The sequence below is a fragment of the Drosophila nasuta genome, chromosome X (assembly GCF_023558535.2).
Source record: "Drosophila nasuta strain 15112-1781.00 chromosome X, ASM2355853v1, whole genome shotgun sequence".
Classification (NCBI taxonomy): domain Eukaryota; kingdom Metazoa; phylum Arthropoda; class Insecta; order Diptera; family Drosophilidae; genus Drosophila; species Drosophila nasuta.
In genome coordinates this window covers 996,190-1,010,448 of record NC_083459.1, presented here as the reverse complement: position 1 = coordinate 1,010,448, position 14,259 = coordinate 996,190, and the positions used below count along the sequence as shown (strand labels likewise).

The window sequence follows — 14,259 nt, the reverse complement described above, 5'->3', positions numbered from 1 at the left end:
GCAAGCTTACAACTGTGGGTATTCGAAAAAGCTTTAATGTGCTTTCGCTTTGTTTAGTTATTACTTAAAAGTTGAATTAACGTGCTGTCGATCAAAGTTGTATCTCACAAATTGTGTGCCTTTAATGTGCTTTGCAAGCTTAAAGCTTTAGCCGCATGTCTGTGCCTATTTTGAGTGTTGCCTGACAGCTGACTGCTGCCTGATTAAGCATTAAGTTCGCTGGATCAGTGTCCTCAAAAGCCACTTTCAAGGATCAGCCGTTGGGCCAATTGTGTCTCCTTCTCCTTCTCCTTCTCGTTTTCGTTCTCGTTTTTGTTTCGTTCTCTCTCTCTCGCTCACATGTTGTGTATGTGGGCATCTTGAGCGATTGTTGCAACTAGTATCGCATGCACATAAGCACTTCACCGGCTTACAATGGTATTCAGAAGAAAATGCAAAAAAAATGTAAAAAATACAAAACCAAGTCAAAAGTTCTTAACCTCCCCTTCCCTTTCCCCCCCCCCTTACACTCCTCTTACACCTCTTTTTTGCTGTGTGCGTCGTGTGCGCGGCACATGTCAAAAAGCGCGCACTTTTCGAACCCGAAACAGATTCCAGCCCTTGGGCTCTCTGTGTGTGTGTGTGTGTGTGTGTGTATTATAATGCATAAATACTCATACTCTGTACTGTGTATGTGTGTGTGTGTGTGTGTGTGCTACGTCATGAGGAATTTTTGCATGCAGCATTGTCTCAAGCTGTTTGCTGAAGTGAGTCGAACGAACGAACGGACGACGCGATTCTTGTTCTTTCTTTTCTCTTTTCTCTATATTTTTGTATTTTGTCGCATGGCAGCTGTCAGCCCCTGGACAGTAGGGGGTAGGGGGTAGGGTAGGGGTAAGGGGCAGCACTTTTTGTAATTAGTACGAAAGCAACGTTATGAATTGTGCTTGAAGCTCAGCTCGAGTGCGAGTTGTTGTTGCTGTTGTTGTTGCTGTTGTTGTTGCTGTTGTTGTAGGCGGCCGCAACCCCTCAGCAGCAACAGCAACAGGAGATTGAGTTGGGGACTGGGAAACGTCGCTGCATTGTGCTCAGGCACAATAAATCAAAGCAAATCAATGCGACGACCGTTGGCTGCCAAGTGGAAGTCAGAAAGCGAGAGGGAGTGAGTGATAGGGGTAGAGAGAGAGAGAGAGAGAGAGAGAGAGAGGGAAGAGGGAAGAGGGTGCTTTGATTTAGAGGCGGCTGTCAGTTGTTGTCTTGACAGAGAGATGCAAAAAACCGCTGCCAGTGGCAGAGCTTCATTGCTTCTCAGTTGGCTGCCACTGCCACTTAAACGCCTACATGACATGACATGGCAAGGCGAGTGGGGGTGGCTTGAGTACAAGCGGGAGGGGGAGGGGGAGACGGCTGCTTAGCTACATGAAGAAGAAGAAGCGGAGGCATTTTTACAATTACACACACATTAAACAGCAGCAGCAGCAGCAGCAGCCAGCAAAAGACTTGGTAAAAAGTTAAAAGTTGTAAGCGCAGGTGGCAGAGGCAACGGCAACAAGGGGTTAAATGTGCCAGCATATCTCTGTGTGTGTGTGTGGTTATATCAATTGAAAGAGCTCTGAGAAAAAGAGTAGAGAGTGGGGGGAGGGGGGGAAGGAAAACAAAACTGTAGCATGACATTAGGCGCAGACAAAGATGCTGTGCTTATGTCTTGACAGCTGTAAATGTAAAAAAGCAGCAAATGACACACACACACACACACACACACACACACATGGTCACATATACATGTATGTATTTAGATGTATATAAGCCCATCAATGTGCCAAGTGCCTTTGTGAGCTGAATGCTGAGCACAAGCCAAGCACTGCCAGCAATAAAATAAAGAAGCTGCTGTCAAGCAAAATGACAAGAAGAAAGCCAAAGAGTTGCTCGAAAGCTGCTTAAGACCAAAACTCAACTCTATAGAAAGCTGATCAAAAGCTTATTTAACTCAATTGCAATTGCAAGTAGTTAACAAATAGCTCACAACATTTAGCTCTACTTCATTTTGCATTCACAATAAATTTTATAAAAACTTATTTAATCAAAAGCTCATTAACACTAAATTCAAGTTGCTGAAAGCTTATTAAAAGCTGTTTTTAATATTTTAATAAAAACTTATTACCACTAAATTCAAGTTGCTGAAAGCTGGCGAGCTTAATATGTTATCAAAAGCTAATACACACTTATTTTAAGTTGAAAGCTTTGCATAGTTATCACAAAGCTCATTTTAAATGGATGCATATTGAAAGTTGCTGAAAGCTTCCCTTAACATTTCTGATGAATAGCTTGAAAATCGATGAAGTGCCTAAACGATTTAAGTCTGTTCATCATTGAAGCTTCTTTTTTGGAATGTATTGCAGCTGCACTTCATCACAGTGCTTCTTCTTCTTTTTTTTTTTTTTGTATGTATTTTGGCTTCTCCCACTTAAATTCATGTTGTTCGCTTTTTACAGTTATTTGAGTTCTCCCCCTTGCAGTTTTTATTTTCGGGACATGCCTTTGCATTTGCTTTACAATTTCAAACATCATTAGCAACACACACACACACACACAAATACGCAAATAAACAGAGAGTGAGAGAGAAGAGTTGGAGGAGGATAAACAGAGAGCTTACACACACAGAGGCACATATCCCTTTTTTGCTAATTATTTATTTAAATATTAAACAAAAAATACCCAAACACACACACACACACACAAAGTGCGGGGGAGCTAGAGCGAGATAGACAGCCTCAAAAACTGCAACAACAAAAAACCGAAAAAATAAACACACGCCGAGGAGAAGTGAAAAGAGTAGCATAAAATCAACACACACACACACACACACACACACACACATAAGTTGAGTGAAGACGAAAATGATGTATTGATGTTGAGCAGGAGCAGAAGGGGGTGGGAGGGAGAGGTGTATATAGAATGCTGTCTGTGCAGCAAAGACGTACGCAGTAAAACCAAAAACACATACGAAAAACAAAAAAAAAAACAAATGACGATAACGAAACGACGAAGAAAAAGTACCGTATGAAGCGACAACGAGAGCGAGAGAGAGAGAGAGCGAGTGAGAACACAAAGCTGGGGAAGCTGTCAGAGCAGAGCAGAGAGCAGGTGTCAGTGTGAGTGTGAGTGAGATGGGCATACGCATATGCAAATACACACGTACACACATAACTGTACATGCTGTTTGGCATCTTTTGCCAAAGTCTGTCTGTCTCTCTGTCTGTCTTTCTGTCTGTCTGCCCAGCTAACTAATATTTTCTAATTTAAAATTCTGTTTCTTTTTTATTGCCCAACACACACACACACACACCCGCACACACACACACACACACACACATGTGATGCGTATGTAAATTTATAAAATTTCTATTTACTTATCAAAAATCAGGCAACGACGAGCCATTGAAAAAACAAAGAGTTGTATTTATTATTACCCCTGTGCCACGCCTCCACCTCCACCTCCACCTCCACCCCCCGTCTTTGCCTAGCACTCATCAATTTACACAGCAGGCAATGAAAAACATGACGTTGTAGCTGCAGAAGAAGAAGAAGAAGCAGAAGAAGATGAAGAAGCAGCAGTTGAGCTGAGTGGAGAGTGAAAGGGTGAGTGACGGGGAGGAGGGAGGTGGGGGGGGAAGCTGTGCACGCCCAAATGTATGCTATACAAAATATAAATTAGCTTTGATATGCGAAGCCGCTGGGCGTGCTGGGGGATGGGGGATGGGGGAGGGTGAGGAGTGGGGGAGGAGTGGGGCCAAGGGCTGGACTGTAAAAAAGGATTATATACACGCGCAGATGTGTGCTTGTGAAAAGATGCTGAAAAAAGGATTAATGCGCGCACCAAGCAAGAAGACAACCAGAAAGAGTGGGTGAGGAGGGTGAGGGGGGGAGTAGTGGAGCTTTGAGGGGGTTTGTTAGTCAGCTATATGCTTCGATTTTTAATGCGTCATATGACAAACAGTTATGCGTGCATGTGTGTGTGAGTGAGTGTGTGTGTGTGTGTGTGTGCGAGTGTGTGTGGGTAATTGTCTGTCCCAGTCTGACAAGAGGCAACAAATTCCTCGTGGGTGGGGAGGCGAAAGAATTTCCGCACAAAGCGTAGGGGGAGGGTAAAGGGAGGCAAAGTGTCAAAGAAAAATGTGTGCGGCACTTTCTTTACAAAAAAAGCTACAGTTACACACATGCGAGTGTGTGTGTGTGTGTGTGTGTGTGTGTGTGTGTGTGTGTGCATCAAATTAGACGATTGCTAATTGCTGTCTGTAGCACAAAGATTACAAGAGACACAGCACTGAGGACTGTGACTTTAACTGCAATGAAAGCAGAGTTTGAAAGAAAGTTCAAGTTGCTAAATAAACCAAATTCGAAGCTTTGAAGCTTATTTGAAAGCTTAGAAGCTGCTTTTGAATTGAAAGTAGAAGTTTGAAGGAGAGTTAAAGTTGCTCAACAAATATTGAAATCAAATTGAAAAGCTGATCCTGCTAAAAGTTGCTAAATGTACAAGATTAAAGTGTAAAGCTCATTATAAATCTTGAAAGCTGCTAAATTCTTAAATCTATATTAAAGGTAGAGCTTGAAGGAAAATTGACGTTGCTAGTTAAACAAGATGAAAGCTTTAAAGCTCATTGTGAAGCTGTTTTTGAATTGATTGTACAATTTAATACAAGTTTAAAGTTGCTCAACAAATATGAAACTAAAATAAACAAGATTAAAGCTTGAAAGCTTTGAAGTTACTACTTAAACAAGATGAAAGCTTTAAAGCTCATTGTGAAGCTGTTTTAGAATTGATTGTACAATTTAATAGAAGTTGCTCAACAAATATGAAATTGAAAAGTTCCGCCTGCTAAAAGTTGCTAAATGTACAAGATTAAAGTGTAAAGCTCATTATAAATCTAGAAAGCTGCTAAATTCTTAAATCTATATTAAATGTAGAGTTTGAAGGAAAATTGAAGTTGCTAGTTGCTAACAATATGAAAGCTTTAAAGCTCATTGTGAAGCTGTTTTTGAATTGATTGTACAATTGAATAGAAGAATATGCAGCTAAAGAGTTGCTGAAAAAGCTTAAAAGCTTCTGCAGAGCGATCGAAGGCTCAACTCTCTTCGCTGCTTATTGCTGATTTGTCTCATTAACAATCAAAATACGAAGCGCGCCCTTTTGTCTCTCGCTGTGCAACCCTTTTTTTGTGGTCCGAACTGACCGAACTCCAACTCCAACTCTGATTCTCTTCTCCCTTCTTTCCCTCCCCGTGCTCGTACACACACAGAAAAAGTAATAATAATTTTTTGGCTTATCCTTATTATTACATAACTTATGCATACCTTTTTTGTTCTCCACCTCCGCTTGATTCGCTGGCCACCTAACTGCCCAATTGTACATCAAAAATTAACACACACACACACACACACGCACATGTGTGACCCTTTTCTCCATGTGTGTGTGTGTGTGTGTTTTCCCTTTTCCCTTTCTCATTTCATGCGCTCTTTTGGTCACTTTGTTCATAGGCCTTTTTTTTCTGTTTTGTGTTTTGTTTTGTTGTTGTGCCAAAACACATTTTTGACAACAACAACAACAACAACAACAACAACAATGGAAAGAAAGAAGGGCTCAAAAAGTAAATAATTAAGCATTACACTGACCAAATAGCACAACAGAAAGAGAGGGGGGAGGGGAGGGGAAGGGGAACACTCAGTTCAAGTCCAGACAAATACAAATAAATATATATATTGTATATATACATATATAACTCATATAGATGTGGGCAGTACAAATAATGATTAGAAATCCCTTCTCACACTCTTTTTTTTTTGTACTTTGGCTTTTGCTTTTGTTTCACGTGTGTGTGTGTGTGTGTGTGTGTGTATGTGTGTAATTTTTGACATTTTTATGCGGGCCTCACACACACACACACACACACAACTACAAAAATGGGGGACAACAACACACAACAGAAAAAGAAAAAAAAGGAAAGCAAAAAGCTTCTCAAAGTTAATGTGCCAAAAAAGCGAGGGTGGACGATGCGGGGTCAGTGGAGCAAAGGGGGGGGGGGCAGTCATAAGGGTTGAGTATGTTACATAAATTTGACACTGTAAAATCTAACCGAAATTAATGATTGCTATGTACAGTTGTGCACAAAACGTGGAGTTTCGTTTTTTTTGTTTTCCTATTTTGCAGTTATGATGCCACAAAATCAATAGAGCGAGAGAGAGAGAGATAGAGAAAGAGACGCACACTATCTATAAAATCTTTAATTAAGCCGAAAATTAAGCAATTTATTTAGTTGCCTAGAAGGCGTTGTTGTTGTTGCGTTGCCATCATCCTTCACATTTTACAATTTCAATCAAAATTTCCAATCAATGTCAATTCATTATGCGCAAAGCAGAAAGGAGCAAGGAGCAAGGAGCAAGGCTGGCAGCCACAAAAGGTAGTCCTTCAACTCCTTTCGCTCAGCTCAAGCATCAAAAATGCCAAGGCAACAGCCAAAGCAACCCTCTCAGCCAGAAAGAGTGAGACAGAGAGAGAGAGAGAGAGAGAGAGAGAGAGGTGGCATTTTTAATGAAAGCCACGCACAAAGTTGCCTGTCAAGTTTGCCTAATCAAAATCGACAACATTTTATAGTTTGGCCGTGTAAGACAAACAGACTGAGACTGAGACTGAGACGGAGAGAGAGAGAGGGAGAGAGACGGGGAGAGGGTTGTGTGTGAGAAACAAATATTTGAAAACGTAAATCACAAATCTTTCACTTTCATTTGGCAATCCTTTTGTGCCCTCTTCTTGTTTCAGGTTTGAAGAGCGAAGAACTCTTGTCTCTTGTCTCTTGTCTTGTCTTTTGGGCCTCTGACAAAATCGAAAAACATTTCGTGTATTAAAACCGAAACGAATTAATTTAATTAATTACAATCATGTCTTATTAGAGACGTATGAAGACGATGGCAAGACTCTCTGGCACTTTGTCTCTCCCCCCAAGAGAGGGATGGGGCGGGGGGAGAGGCAAAGAGTTGCCAGCGCCAAAATGCTTTTGTTTCAAGTGTGTGTGTGTGTGTGTGTGTGTGTCTCCTTGATTTAGCTTGGCTTGGGGAGGTTTTTGGCTTGGATTCCTTTTTGCTTGGGGTGAGCCAATAGATGACAGCGCAAAGGGTTGGGGGTGGTGGAGAGGGGGTGCTATATATATATATATATGCTGCTCACATCATTTATAAATGCCTGATTTGTTATTTACAAAACGAGACAAGTTGCGGCATTTTGGATTGCAAGGGATTTCGGTTTTTGGGAAACTTCACAATCGATGTGTGTGTGTGTGTGTGTGTGTGTGTGTGTGTGTGTGTGTGTGCTTGCCACTTAATTTGAATTTGAGTAATTGCCAAGATGCTGAGCTTGTTTTCTGTGTGAGACTGGAACACAAAACACAAAACACAATTCAACTTTACAGCGCTTTAACATTCACATTTTAATGTCGCATTTACAGCGTGTTAATCGCCGCTGACATTTTAATAGAGTCTCCTCCGCACTCCCGCACTGCAGCACTGCAGCACTTGCATTTGTGCCACATGACGCATACGCAATATATTTGTGCAACTGCAAAAACTCCGCCATTGTTGTTGCTCCTGTTCTTGTTCTGGTTGTTGTTGTTGTTGTTGTTTTAATTAATTTCTGTAAAAATATTTATTATTATTAGTCGGCCAGCGACTGAGGCAATGCACTCAACACACACACACAGAGAAAGAGATGGAAGCAAGTCCCTCTCTCTCTCCTTCTTTCTGTCTCTTTCGCTATTGCTGTCTCTGTTGCACTTGCTGTGGCTGCTGAACGACTTGACTGTCACTAAACGGCTCATCTAACTGCAATGCTTCATAGAAAATTCGTTTGTGCTGGCCGCTGCGGACAAAGTCAGCAGGCGGGAAGGGAAGAATTCAGGGGTCGGTTGCTCTAGCTGCTGCCTTTGCTTGCCTGCCTGACTTATTTTTACAACAACAATGAAGACGGACGCAAATCACAAAATGAAAATCGAAAAGTGCATGCTTTCTATATAGATATATGCATATACTATATAATGTGTATATAAATATATACTAATGTGTATATGTGTATGTGTGCATATAGATTTGTATCTGGCTTATGGCAACAACAAATTTACACTCCAACAGACGATGATGTCGTTGTCGTTGTTGTTGATGTTGCTGTTGTTGATGTTGCTGTTGTTGTCGTCGTGCTAGTCACTCAGTCAGCCGCGTCGGCCGCTGCCACCCCCCCCCATCCCCCTCTTGCATTGCCAGCCAGCCAACCAGCCAACCAGCCTCTGGTTTGGTGCGACTATAAAAATAGGCAAATAATTATTTAAGAATTTCTTGATTAATTGGCAGCGTTGTTGCTGCTCTTGCTGCTGCTGCTGCTGCTGTTGGTGCATGCAAATTTTGCATTGCCGTCGCCCATTTGGCAGCAGCAGCAGCAACCACAGCAGCAGCAACAGCAACAGCAACAGGGCCATTTTGGCCAACACTTGATTGCATTTTCAATTGTTTGCCGTTATGCATTTTTGCCAATAATTTACATAAACGGCATCCTCTCGCATAGTTCTCGCCATAGACAGCATTACATGACAGCAACAGCAACAACAACTGTAACAACAGCAACAATGTTGTCAGTTTTGCGAACTTGCTACAAAATTGAGTTAACAGCAAAGTTGTAAAACTCTGCGCTGTCAGTGCATCTAATTAAAACTTGGCCCAAAAAACAAGAAACGAATATAAATAAAAAAGCTTCGACTGAAAATGAGAGCGAAAGCTGCTAACGACTTTAATCAGAAAGCTTTATCAAGTGGCAGTAACAGATTTGTAATTAGCGTGTTAGAACTTGAAGAACTCTAACTTTAAGTCAATGCAAGCTACAAGCTTTCATCAGCTTTCAACTTATTAAGAAAACTAATCACAAGAGAGATCAATTTAAGCTTTGCATTTAACTCAACTTAAGCAGTGTTTAAGTCGATTATGCTACAAGCTTTCAGCAGCTGTAAGCTACAACAACTAAAGTCAACTAGACAACTAGCTTTTATCAAAAAGGAGTGAAATATCAATTTTATAATTAGCTTGATCAAACTTAAGCAAAGTGTATAAAGCTTTCAGCAGCTTTAAGCTGTTATTAAACTCTTCAATCGAAGAGCTTTCACTAAGTAGCTTGATAAATACAATTGACCATTTATTTTAGTCTCTTTGATAAAGCTTTCAGCAGCTTTAAGCTGTTGCTAAACTGCTCAATCGAAGAGCTTTTACTAAGTAGCTTGCTAAATCCGATTTGCCATTAGCTTTTAGCAGCTTTAAGCTGTTGTTAAGCTCTGCTATGGATCGCTTAAAGCATAAGTGATGCACAGAGTTGAGTAACCTGTCGTGGACGCATTCGCATTCGCATTGGCTTTTCAATACTCAACAGTCAACACTCAACGGAGTCGCACACTCCACTAGAAACACACACACACACACACACACGGAGAGAGACTGAGTACAGTCTATGCACCAATTAGCATATTTTATATCAATTCCTGTCATACATTCCACACCTTGCCACGTTCAACGTTCAACGTTCAACGTTGTTGCCGCCCAAACAATTCGCCAGGCAGCACAGCACAAAGGCTTGCACTACATTTCCTCATCTCTCTCCGCCCCTTGCTCCTTTCTCCCTCTTCCTAAATATATGTATGTGTATATATATATGTCTCGTTTATTTTTATCAACTTTAGTTTGAGCAAGAGACAGAGAGACAGAGAGACAGAGAGAGAGAGAGAGAGGAGACAAGGCAATTGCCACAGTCACATTCACATTCACGTTCACGTTCTCATCAACATCTACATCCACAGATTCATCTTTGTCGTTCCGCATAAATAACTGTCGCAGTGAACCTCCCCCCTCCATCCCCCTATCCCCCCTCCTGTATCTGTCTGCATGCATGCATTATTTCATTAAAGTATTACAATATTAATTCGATTTTCACTAATTGACAAGAAGAACAAGAAGAAGAAGAAGCTGACTTCCCCACACACAAACAGTCTCCAGTCTTTGTCTGCTCTCTCTCTCTCTCTCTCTCTCTCTCTCTGTCTCTCTCTTAGTGTGCATGGATCATCATCATTTGTCGCCGGCTTTTGTTCTGTTCTTCTGCTGTTTAATCTGTTCTTTTTATGCTGCTGCTGCTGTTGTTGTTGTTCCTACCAAGTTGTTGACCTCGTTTCGAGCCCAGTTAAGTAAGTTGCCTAAACAGCCAGCCCAACCCCAAACCCCTAACTAACCCCTTGACAACAACAACAACAACAACGCAAAACTGGGCAACGCGCGAAAAAATCATAATACAAAAAGCAAACAACCAACAAACCAAAAACAGCGAAATTTTCGCGCGCCAAACACATGACAAAAGGGGATGAGGCAGGCCAAAGAAGAAGAAGAAGAGGAGGAGGAGGAGGAGGAGACAGACATTGTGTGTGCACAGAGGGGGGAGTATTTTTTGGGGGGAAAGGGGAAGAAGGCACTTGTGTCTGTTGCGGTTTTCATGTTGTGCGTAGCTGTCGAGCAAACGGCAAACTGTTGCTGCTTACCCCAATGGCAACTGCATGTGAAATGATTATCCCAATGGCAACTGCATGTCAACTGAATGAACTGCAAAACAATGCAACTTTATTTTATATTACTACTTTGCATTAAACTATTCTACTTTTGTTTTACATTATTATATTTTAAACTAACTAAACTTTTGAGACACATGCCAAAATCAGCAGCAAGCATCACAGATTTCAGCAGTGATTTAAATACTACAAACGTTGATGACTCCTAAATCCTACTGGGTAATTTGTTGCTGCTTACCTCACTGAAATAACTATATACCGTATACTTTTATATACATTACTTTTGTCTTACATTATTCTATTTTAAACTAAGAAAACTAAACATGCTAAAATCAGCAGCAAGCACCCCACATTTCACTAGTCTTTTGGTGGGCAACATTTCAGCAGCGTCTTAAACACAGCAAACGTTTTATTAGTTACTCTGTTGTTAAGTGTTGAAATACTGAAAACGTTTCTTAGTTCTTAAGTGCTAATCTATAATTCCTACTGGGCAAACTGTTGCTGCTTACCCCAGTCGCAATTGCAAAAACAACTGTAAAGCAAAGTGGCTAGCAAATATGTGACTATATATAATGTACATTTTTATATAATACTACTGTCAATTTTATAAAACAATTCCAGTTTTTATCAAACATTTAAATAAACAAAACAAAATTTAAACCCTTGCCAAATTCAGCAGCATCTTAAACACTGCAAACTTTTGTTTGTTAATCTGTTGTTAAGTGTTCAAAAAGCTGATCCCTGGTTCCCAATGTTCTTCAATTTATAACTGAAATTGTTCATCTGCTTTCTTTTTCCCTTCCCCTTCCCAGCACCTTTTCCATAGCAATAACTTTTGAAAATTTCTTCAATCTTTTTTGTTCTTCAGTTTATACTGCAAACGTTTGTTAAGTGCTGATCCCTGGTTCCCACTGGGTGTTGCTTGCTTTTGCCATTGGGCTGTTTGGCATGTTTGGCATTCTGTTGTTGCTGCTGTTGTTGCTGGCTGACCCCAAAGTACAAATCAATTGCATGCGTATGCGTGTGTGTGTGTGGCCAGCGAGTGTATCATCATCATCATCATCATCATCATCATCATCATCATCATCATCGTGTGCAGAGCACATATCACACACAGCGACTGCCACGTGCGGCTGCTTGGTCAATGCCAGGCCGGCCGGCCTTGCCATCGTCATCGTCATCGTCATCGTCGTCATCGTTGTTGTTGTTGTCTGTGCGAAAATTGTGTCAATTGCAGTGCCCACTGGTCCACACTGACTCCCCCCCTCCCATATCCATCCATCCTCGCTTCCTTACTCACTCGGCAAGCACCACAAGCCGCTGGCTTCCCAGCCTTGGCAGTGTCAACAACATGCGCAGGTCGCGCAAATATGTTGCACGCATTTTGATGGCCAACAAAAACACACACACACACACATACACACCCACAACCACCTCTCAACCCCCTCTTGGCTGTCTGCATTTTGGGTTTTCAATGTCACACGAACGCTGAACAAAACATTCCCTCAACTCCACTTGAGTTCGGTTGCCAACTAAAGTCGCAATCTTTAAATCTTCATTCAAGCGCTTTTACTGAGAATATAACTAAAATCCTTTGCTTTCAACTTGCATCTAAAATTGGCATTTTCTACAATTCTCAATAAATTGCAACTTATTTTTGTCCTGCCTACTTATTCCTTTCCCCTTTCCTGCACTTTTTCCACAGCTTGGTGGGAGTGTCAAAGATTCGAAATTTTCTATATTTTCTACTATTTTTATCCAATATTTGTTCTTCAATTTGTTACTTATATTTTTGCCCTGCTTCCTTTCTCCCTTCCCCTTTCCTGCACTTTTTCCACAGCTTGGTGGGAGTATTAAAGATTTTAAATTTGTATGTAATTTTCTATATTTTCTACTATTTTTATCCAATATTTGTTCTTCAGTTTATAACTGAAACTTTTGCCCTGCTTCCTTTTTCCCTTCCCCTTTCCTGCACCTTTTCCACAGCTTGGTGGGAGCGTCAAAGATTCTGAATTTGTTTGTCATCTATAGTTTCAACTATATATTTTTATATTTGTTCTTCAATCTATCATATAACTTGCAATTTTTCACCTGCTTCCTTTCTCCCTTCCCCTTTCCTGCACCAATCTTTTTTGTTCTTCAGTTTATTACTTTCGCTGGCACGCCCACGCCTGGGCATTCAATAATGTGCAACATGTCAGCATTATTATGCCACACACTCGTTTGAACTCATGCCCCAAAGTGCGGCACGAAAAAACAAACACAGCGGTAGCAGCAACAACAACTTTTGTGTCAACAAAACTGTCGTCAGTTGCAGTTGCGACTGTTTGCAATTTGTCAGCAACTATGTGTGTGTGTGTGTGTGTGTGTGTGTGTGTGTGTGTGTGTGTGTGTGTGTGTGTGTGTGTGTGTGTGTGTGTGTGTGTGTGTGTGTGTGTTGCATGCCGCATGTGTGGCAGCGCCTCTTTTCGTGGCATATTGCACTTGCGGCTTCTGGTTCCGGCAGCCAGACATCGTTGCTGCCGTTGTCGTGTGGCAGCAACAGCAACGAGCAACCAGCAACAGCAACCAGCAACGTTTGCCCCGCTTTGCGTTCACTTCGAGTCGAGCTGAGTTGAGTTGAGTTGAGTCGCCTCTGACCTTCAGCATAAATCAAATCAAAATCGATGCTCCCACGCAATTTTGCCGCTTAATGCGCTCGTTTCATCAGCGAAACAATACACGACGACAATCGAGAAGAGAAGAGGAATGAAAAAAAAACCCAGAGAAAAAAAAAAAACAAAAGCGAGACAAGCGCTTAATTTAATTTCCTCCCAGCGAACATAGAATCGGGGCAGCAAATTCTGTTTTTTTTGATGTATTTTTGTGAAATTCGATCGAAAGAATTATGTCGAAAGCGAGAACAAACGAGAACGAGAACGAGAATCAGTCAAAGCTCTCTTCATTTTTTTATTTCGGTTCGGTTCGGTTTTTGCATATCGGCAACAGGAAATCCAAGTTTATGTTTAAATTAATACAACACACAACAAAAAAAAAGAGCAAAACAACAAAAATTATAAAGTAGTGCAAAGAGAGAGAGAGAGAGAAAAAAGAATTATAAGTAAATGTTTTTGGCTATTGGCATATCAATGAAATTTACAGCAACAACAACAATTGATGCTGTCGCTGTCGTGGCTGAAAATATTATGCGGGGCACGCGAAGAGGAGAGCAGAGGGGAGGAAAGGAGAGGAGAGGAGAGGAGAGGGAAGTATTGAAGCGAGGGAGGCAGGGAATTAATACAATAAATTATATTATGGCTCTTCCTGTTTGCCCCGATAAAAACGATTCAACGGGCAACGACAGCAACAGAAATTGAATTGAACGTTTGTCGCTGCTTTTTTTTTTTTCTGTTCTCTGCTGATCGTTGCTGATGAAGTGGAGCGGAGTGATGGGGAGTGGGGGGATGAAGGCGGATTGCCATAATGAAGTCGAAGATGATGATAATAATGCGTCGTCGTCGTCGTCGTCGTCTGCTGTTGTTGTGAAGAGAGATCTTGTGCGTCTGATTTGTGCAAATAATTGAAATTTGCATATAATGAATGCGGGGGGAGAGAGAGAGCGAAAGAGAGAGAGCGAGTGTGTTGCACAGTAGCTGCAATCAGTGTG

General features: G+C 41.3%; 1 protein-coding gene across 5 annotated transcripts in view; it reads right to left on the bottom strand.

The window, feature by feature from the left end:
* The window catches only part of LOC132796266 (homeobox protein cut), an 87,576-nt gene that overhangs the window by 39,462 nt on the left and 33,855 nt on the right, over window positions 1–14,259 (bottom strand). The gene's annotated exons all lie outside the window — the stretch shown is intronic.